This window comes from Gavialis gangeticus, unplaced genomic scaffold (genome assembly GCF_001723915.1).
Source record: "Gavialis gangeticus isolate Ggan-Ray unplaced genomic scaffold, GavGan_comp1, whole genome shotgun sequence".
Classification (NCBI taxonomy): domain Eukaryota; kingdom Metazoa; phylum Chordata; order Crocodylia; family Gavialidae; genus Gavialis; species Gavialis gangeticus.
This window is the reverse complement of record NW_017729004.1, coordinates 36,448,203-36,456,423: the sequence shown is the minus strand read 5'-3', so window position 1 is coordinate 36,456,423 and position 8,221 is coordinate 36,448,203. Positions and strand designations below refer to the sequence as shown.

General features: G+C 43.5%; 1 long non-coding RNA gene across 1 annotated transcript; it reads left to right on the top strand.

Annotated features, from left to right (window-relative positions):
• Positions 1-13: 13 nt before the first annotated feature.
• On the top strand, positions 14-1,820 carry LOC109291293. The gene is made up of 2 exons (XR_002095804.1): positions 14-668; positions 1,094-1,820. It is a non-coding gene; the product is annotated as an uncharacterized LOC109291293 (long non-coding RNA).
• Positions 1,821-8,221: the final 6,401 nt, after the last annotated feature.

Genomic DNA, 8,221 nt, shown 5'->3' with positions numbered 1-8,221 from the left:
AATGCAGTAGGAAGGATAACCTGATAAGGGGAAGAGCAAGACCATTCCAGAGGAAAGAGGGTCCTGAGCACAGAGAAATGAGCAGGTAGATTATAATGGGCCATAAAGTCAATGTCTGTGTTAAGTCCCAGATTTTTAGTATCCAGTAGTTATTAATGTTTGTTCCCAGACCTGTCTTTTGAAGATGTTTTATAAATGTCTCTTGAGAATGAGGCTTGTGAGGTCAGAAAGCGCACAGTTGTTCCAATAAAAGAGATCACCCTTGCCATATTTTCTGGACCATCGTGGCTACAATATTATTCCAGCACTACCCATAAAAGATCATCCATTCTGCATGCATGCACACATCATGCTCCAAAGACCCATGGGTGCACAGTGGGCTATCTCAGAGGCATGATCAGTCTTGGCACAGTGGACTGTGTCACACCTGAACCTGTTAAGCGAGCTGGAGTTGCATAGGAACCCAAAGTCATTCTTTCAACCTGGTGATGATGTAGGAGTTCCTGGAAGCTGTCTCCTGCAATGGTTTAGCTGTTTAGAGAGTGCGCAGCACTGTCCAGCCAGCATTACTGTTACATACAGTGGCAGGTTCTTGAACAGTGTCAAGTGTGGTTCAGTGTATTAGCTGTATTGGGATGCCACATTTCACATAAAGAGTTGTTTGTGTGGTAGTGGATTTGGTCGGGCTTCTGGCCTGCTTGACTAGGAAAACAGACAGAGACCAGAAGTGCTGATACTGCTTATTTTAGTTACATGTTCTGAGATAAGGAATCCTGCATGCCTTGTTTTGTCTTGCTATATTACCCTGTGCACAGATGTTTTCTTTAAGTAAACTGCCTGTATGTCTGTGTGTAATTTACTATTGTTTTGTTTCTCCAAGGTCATATTTTTTTTCTCTTGCTCTGTCTTAAGTATAAATATGCTTGTAAACTTATAGAATTTGAGAAATCCTTTGAAACAGACAAGTGGGTGATTCCCCTTGCTGTATGGAATTCTCCCTGTGATCACACTATAGCCCCAAGTAAAGAAAAGCTGGCTCTGTCAGTTCTGATTCAACCACAACGCGAAGTTTGATTTCTTCCACTTTTGCAAGGACCAGTAATCATAACACATTTGTTGGTTTCAGTGTGCCTATAATAATTCTTGTGATGTGATTAAACTGGATATCTACTACTAAGGTGTGGGCTCAGTTTAACTCAAATGGGGCAAAGAATTCACCAACTAAAGAGCAGAAATCAAGACCTGAATTAATCAGCATTTGTATACTGCCTTCCCAGATAAACCATACTAATTTGCTAAGGAGATTGTTTCTACTCTTTATCAGCTTACCTACTTGCATGATACATGAAACAATGTATGTTTCCAGTTGTGACCAGTTGTATGACAGAGTAAGTTCTTTTCAAAACTTAATAAGAGTTTCCAGTAAGTGTGACACCCCGGGAGGCAATATGAGTGAGGCAGCAGGAACTCCTTGATGTGGCAGGAGAGCCCCATACCCTTGCAAGGACAGTAGCATGACTGTTACTTCTTTACTGTAAAAAGTTCTTTATATAAGTTCTTAGAAATAATAAAGCTGTTTCCACACCCCAAGCCTCATCAAGATACTACAGACTGCATCCAGCAGTTCATTTACCCTGCACCAGCTCAGTCTCCACTTCAGGCACAAGATACAGTGCTCAGTAAACAGCTGCTGCAGATTTCTTAGCAGCTGTGAAGGAGTTAACACAGGAGTCTACCCCTTCTGCTCACTGGGCCACAGAGGTGGCAACCATTTTGACAGCCATTAGAGCAGTCTGCATGCTTCTATTCCAGTTAAGAAAGTCATTTTCCCTGCTTTAGACATGCACCCCAAATTTGGAAGGCTAATTTTGAAGGTGGGGGGAGATGTGCGTAGTATGCAAGTAAATGTGGCACTTCAGTTTGGTGAGAAACCTGCCCAAACATCAGAGTTGTCCTAGCATGTGCTTAATACCCTGTAGAACATGGGTGGGTAATTATTTCAGCTGCAGGGCCACTTAATGAGTTTTGGTGAGCTGTTGAGGACCACACACATAGAATCTTTTAGAAGATATAATTTTAACAAATTATAGATAAAAAAGAATCATATAATAAAAATCAAACATCTACTATAACATTTTAATTCTATTTCAAAAAATAATATTTGTTCTGATTTGTTTTTTTAAGTGGCATATATTGAGGTGATTGCAAAATAGCTTAAAATAGAGTCTTACTCTTGTATATTGTGGGTGTGGGCGATGTGAAGGGATGGTGCAGGGGCTGTAGGTACGTCTGTGGGGTGGGGTGCTAGACCCCAGGAGCCGGCTGGTGTTGGGGTGGGGGCAGAGAGTGCATGCAGCATGGCTTATCTGGGTGGTGCAGGTGCAGTCCATGGCTGCCATCATGGTGCTCTGCATGGGGTTGAACCCTGCCTGCTCCTCCCTGGGCAGCCCATGCCATGCTCCTGCTTGCATCTGGCCCTGGCCAGTGTGCACAGCTGCCCAAGTACTGCTTAGCTCCCCCCACCTTCAGTGGCTCCTCTTCCTTCTCCTCCTGCCTAATCAGTTGGCTGGTCATATTTTGCCCACCCTGTTGTAGGATCATCTGCTCCAGGAGTTTGCAACTACAGTTACAGAAGTGATATTAGGAGATAGCTGTCTGTTAAAAAATGATCCTTGCCTCGATTTAACTTTTCTACATAACAGTGTCTGGGGTATAAGGCTCCCTCATGTAGGATGTGAAGATGGACAGCTAGTGCTGGCTCACTTATCAAGATGTTACAGGTGTTCTGGTGATACGTTGTCAAAACTGTAATGACTGGGACAAGTAGTCATTGCTGAGGGATATGAATAAGACAAGGACAGGCTGGAAGGAGAAGACAGATGCTTGGGGTAATGCAGAGACACGGCTGTGCCCACTAGACACATTCTCATACGGAGCTTGGAATGGAATCACATGCCCCCGAATATCATATCTGCTTCAAAATAAAATCTCAGTTTGCGTTTTTAAAACCTTTGGATATTACTCACCCAAAGCTATGGGAAAAGAGCAGTATAGTTACAAAGACATGCAGTTAAAGTCAGACACAGCATGAATGAAAGCTGGCTGCACAACCAGGCTGCCCCCTTGTGTAGATCCATTATGATAGTCCTTAATTACATAATCACCCCCAGTTTTGCCATTTTGTGCCTCATTCAGTGCCCAGCACTAATGCTGCTCACTTCATAAGCAACTATTTTGTCGTCTTGTTTTGTTTTTACAAGCAGTGTAAGCAGGTTAGTGAGGCTGCTGCTTTTTCGCAGCCTGGCTCTGCCCAGAGGGGGCTCTTGAGCTGGTCTTTAAACTGCAGGCACAGTCCTTACTCACAAAAAGAAACCGATCAACAAACCAAACTGATAGCCCTTCTCCAGGCTGTAGGAGAGGCCCTTTAGCTCTGGCCCCTTTCTAGTATGGATTTTTTTCTGGATTTCAGCCCACCTCCTACTCATGAACTGCTGTTTCTCCTCCAGCTCAACCTCCCGGTTCTCTGGGCTTTTCAGCTACCTGCTGGGCCTCTACCACAGGCTGTCTGCTCCCTTTCAAAATGGCCTGTCTTCCCTGTTACAAGTAGCTATTCAATATTTGTTTTCTCCTCCTTGTTTAGTGTTTTGCTTCCTCTCCTTTTTACTGCATACTATTCAAACCCCAGCCAGAAAATATCTTCATGGCTTTTCTGTAGTACTCATCACAACGGTATCTGTGTTCTGTGCAAACATTAAAGAACTTATATTCAGAACATCCTATGAAATGAGTGGATATTTTCCCCATTTTAGAGATGTAGGACTAAAGCACAAAGGGGTTGTAAGAAGTACTTACTGATTTTGGGTGTTGAGTTTGAGGTATTTAGGACCTGATTCTCTTAGAGTATTTAGCATAAAATAGCACTAGGGACAGAAGTTACATATAAGCCAGTTTAAGCGACCAGAAACCAGTTCAAATCTCTAACACAACAGAAGTTCAGTGCACACAGACTGCTTTCAAAATGGCTGAAACTGGTTTAAAATAAACCTGGATAGATCTAGTGTCAGACTTAACTGATTTAGTTTAAATCAATTTATTAAACTTCTGTCCCAGATCCCCTCCATATTCAAGATAACTCATAGTCCCCCAGCATCCCAGGATGCTTTGCACTTCCCTCCTGCAGGGTGGGCAGGCAAGCTTTGGCTCAAGCTGTCTGCTCCAGCTGAGCAGTGAGGCATACTCTAGTGTCCCCTTGCCTCTGACTTGAGCCACTGCAGGCATGTGGCTGCATTTGCGGAATCAAAAATGAACGTCTGTTCGCTTGTTTATCTGGTCAATCTGCGCAGCTTAGACTAATGTGCAAAGATTGAATTGATTCAGCCTTGGCCTTTTTGACTGTCTTCCTAGCCTGTATGCTCAAAGCAAAGCACTCACTGACTTCAGTTGCAGCTGTGAGAGCTAAGCAGTTCTGCAAATCAGATCCCAGCATATTGGATCAGGCACCCAGAATATAATTAGAATGATGAAGATCCAGCCAAGCCTGTTGGCCCATTGGGTTAGTGTAGTTAAAGCACCCTAGTTTCTTAGCCAACAACATACAAGGGAGAGATCACATATGACTGCCTTTGACTCCTCAGTCTGAATGACCAGGTACCCATTACAACTGGGTCAACTGGAGGCAGTCTTTGGCATGAGTCCAGAACAGGGCTTGAACTTGTGTCTCAGGGGCAATAGCAAAAATATTTTTTATCACTCTGCCATCACACTTCTGACACTCAGAAAATCTGGAACATACAATTAAAGTGTGCCTGCAGACAGTATAGCTCAAGCAGTATGTTCTGCATCTCATAGGAACTCTTTGGCAGACAGAGAGAATTCAGTTCTCCAGCATGGCACTCCAGTACTTTAATTATGAGGCTGCCCTTTCTCTTCCTACAATCATTGCTTCATTCACTACATACCTTTCCAACTTCTGCAACATAACAGGCAGGAGTCCAACATACAGCAACGTCCTTCAGTACACAGCCCTGAATCATCTCCACAGCAAGGTAGAAAAAAGTCATATATCAACATGTAATTAAGGATTGCACCATAACGTGTGTTTGCAAGAGTTTCGAATTAAGGCTGCACAAAGCAAGCCTTAGTTCCAGAATTTCCTCATTTCTGTAAGCTTGACTTTGCAACCTGGAAAATGTTCTCCTAATGCATTTTGGCAGGTAGTATCTATATATGCTGTAGCTCAGTATTTGTTGACTTATGCCTTTCCCTCACAATGGCTGCTGAGTACAGTCCTGTGACAGACAGGTGCAGGACTGCTGTGTCCTAACTTGTGCTGGTAGCCAGTATGTGTTGTACTCAGTGCTTCCATTTCATAGGAGGGAAGGGCACATGGGAGAGAATGAAGTGAGGGTTCAAATAGGAGATTCAAAAAACGAAAGAAGAAAAAGATCTTGAAAAGGCATACACGAAATTTAGATGATAGTTTAGGTCTTTTTTCACAAAGGGTCATACAAAGCCTGTGTACCACTGTAGCCTTGTTTTGTATAGAGTTTTAAAAGAATGCCCTCAACTGGAAAATCATTTGTAATTCTGAAAATGTTGTAACATACAACTCCTTGGGTTCCTATTACATCAAGATTACTGCACCTGGCAGCACTGTGTGGGGATGAGGTGAGCAGCTGACAGTGATGAAAGAGCAGTTTAGGGGCTGTTTAGAAATGCTGGGTGGGAACCAGTCCATGGAGCTGGATATAATGTACCTGAAGGTGCTGAGGGAGTTGGCTGATATGACTGCAGGGCAACTGACCATTATCTTTGACAACTCATGGCAATCAAGAGAGGTCCAGACAACTGGAAAAGAGCAAATATAGTGCCTATCTTTAAGGAAAGGAAGAAGAAGGATCCAGGGAACTACAGATTGGTCAATCTCACCTCAGTCCCTGGACAAAATCATGGAGCAGGGCCTTAAGGAATCCATTTCTAAGCACTTGGAAGAAAAGAAAGTGATCAGGAACAGTCAGCATGGATTCATCAAGAGCAAGTCATGCTTTACTAACCCGATTGCCTTCTAGAAAAGATGACTGGCTCTGTGGATGCAGGGGGAGCAGTGATATGTGATATATCGGGGGAAGCAGTGATATATCTTGACTTTAGCAAGGTTTTTGATACAAAGCCTTGGCTGCCTCCCCCTCTCTTCCAGCTGGTGTCGGGGCTGGGTGATGGCAGATGGGCATGGTGGTGGAGGCGGTGCTGCCACTGGAAACTAGGGGTGTGCAAAGTGGGCAGTATTTGATTCAAATTTGGATTTAGCCCAATTTGGGAGACAGTGATTCAATTTTCTGATTCAGATCACTGTCCCGATTCAATTTAGCCGAATCTAAAGATTCAATTCTGATACTGAGAGTCAGTTATTCGGCCATAGACACAGCTTTATAAGTCTTTTCTACATACTTCATGGTACCAGGCATGACTCATGAACACTGAGATGGTGGGGTGGATGAAGCATCCCACAGGAGTGCAGGGGAGTCTGCTGCGGAGCATGCGGGCAACTCCCCCCTGCACCCCCTGGCTGGGAGATCAGCTGCAGGGGGACCACAGGTGCCCCCACAGACCCAAGAGGCACCAGTTGCCAAGGTAGGGGGCAGGGGGGTCTCCCATGCGCTGTGTGGTGGACCCAGAAGTGGACTGGAAGTATTTTTGGTCCACTTCTGGGTCCACCGCCGAGCGCATGGAGTAACACCCTTGCACTCCCATGGGACGCTCCATCCACCCCACCATCTCAGCGTTCACAAGCCATGCCTGGTATGTTGAGGTATGTAGAAAAAACATAAAGCTGTGTCTATAGCCAAATCGTTGAATCTCTCTGAATTGATCTAGAGGCTTCCAATTCAACTTGGAGGCTTCCTATTCAATTTGGAGAGAGAAATGGGTCTTCTGATTTGATTGAGATTTGACCACCAGATCAGTCCGAATCTCCTCCGAATCGAATCAGCGACCGAAGCTTTGCACAGCCCAACTGAAAACCCTCTCTCCCTTCATCCCTCTCTCCCCTCTTCCCCACCACCTCCCCATCCCTACCAGCTGTTGGGGGGGACGGCTCCCTCGCTCCCTTGTACCCTCTGTCCATAATGCTCCCGGCCCTCGCAGCCAATCAGTGCGCATCCTGGAAACTGAAGAAAGGGATGAGGTAGAGCGTGAGCAAGGATGGATCCAAATCCATTACTCTTGGGCTTGCCTATTCCCCTTCTAGACCTCAGCAGGGGAGCTGAATAACTCATTTAGAGTTTTTTAAAACTTCGGCACATGCTTTCTGAAGGTTTTCACGTCAGAATTAGGTTGGCAGTGTGTCTTTAATGTGCAACTGTGTGAACTGAAAAGACATTTAATTTTAAGCCTTCTTAGCCTTCAGCACTTCATCAAGTATTCCATGACTGCTAGCTTGCAAATGCTGGAGTAAAGGTGCCGAGTGTTAGGCTTTGTTTATGCTGTTATTCCCTTAAGCTTTTTTTTCACCTATATGTGGCTATAAATATAAATAACTTGCCCCTGAGATAATTTCTATATGATTACTTTTATATCCTAATTAGGTCCTATATGATTTTTTTATTAACAAGTCATAGAGCATAACACATCATTACCCATTTATGTTTTAAAAATAGTGCTAGTGCTTCCTTCTTCAGACACACTTCAGAATTATCAGAAATATGTATATTTTCTTATCCAGTATTCTGGGTTACCCCAGACCAACTTCTAATAAATAAGGAAACATTTGTGCCTGAACCAAAGAATTATACCCACTGAAGTCTGTAGCTCCTCTCTTGCAGGTACAAGATCTGTACGTCTCTCATATGATGTTTATAACTATCCTCAAAATACAAATCAAAAGTGTTATTTATCCTAAGAGCCAAAGTTTGGTATATTACAATTCATTTCTGAATCTCTGAATTAAAGAAAACTGTTTTAAACTTGAGTAACATTTTTTAGTCACAGTCAACAGTTCTGGGTAGGTTAAAGGGAATTAGCAGCCATTCCCTGTTACTTCCCCACTTACTCTTAATTAAAAAATACTTATTTTCATTATAACAAACTATACTAGATCCAACTATGGCATGGGGTGTCTTATAGACAGACATTGTTGACCAGGGATCTGGGTTTTCTATTCGCTATGGAAAAAATGCAGTAAACCCCAGATTTTCTCATTTGAGACAAAAAACCTGGATTTTCT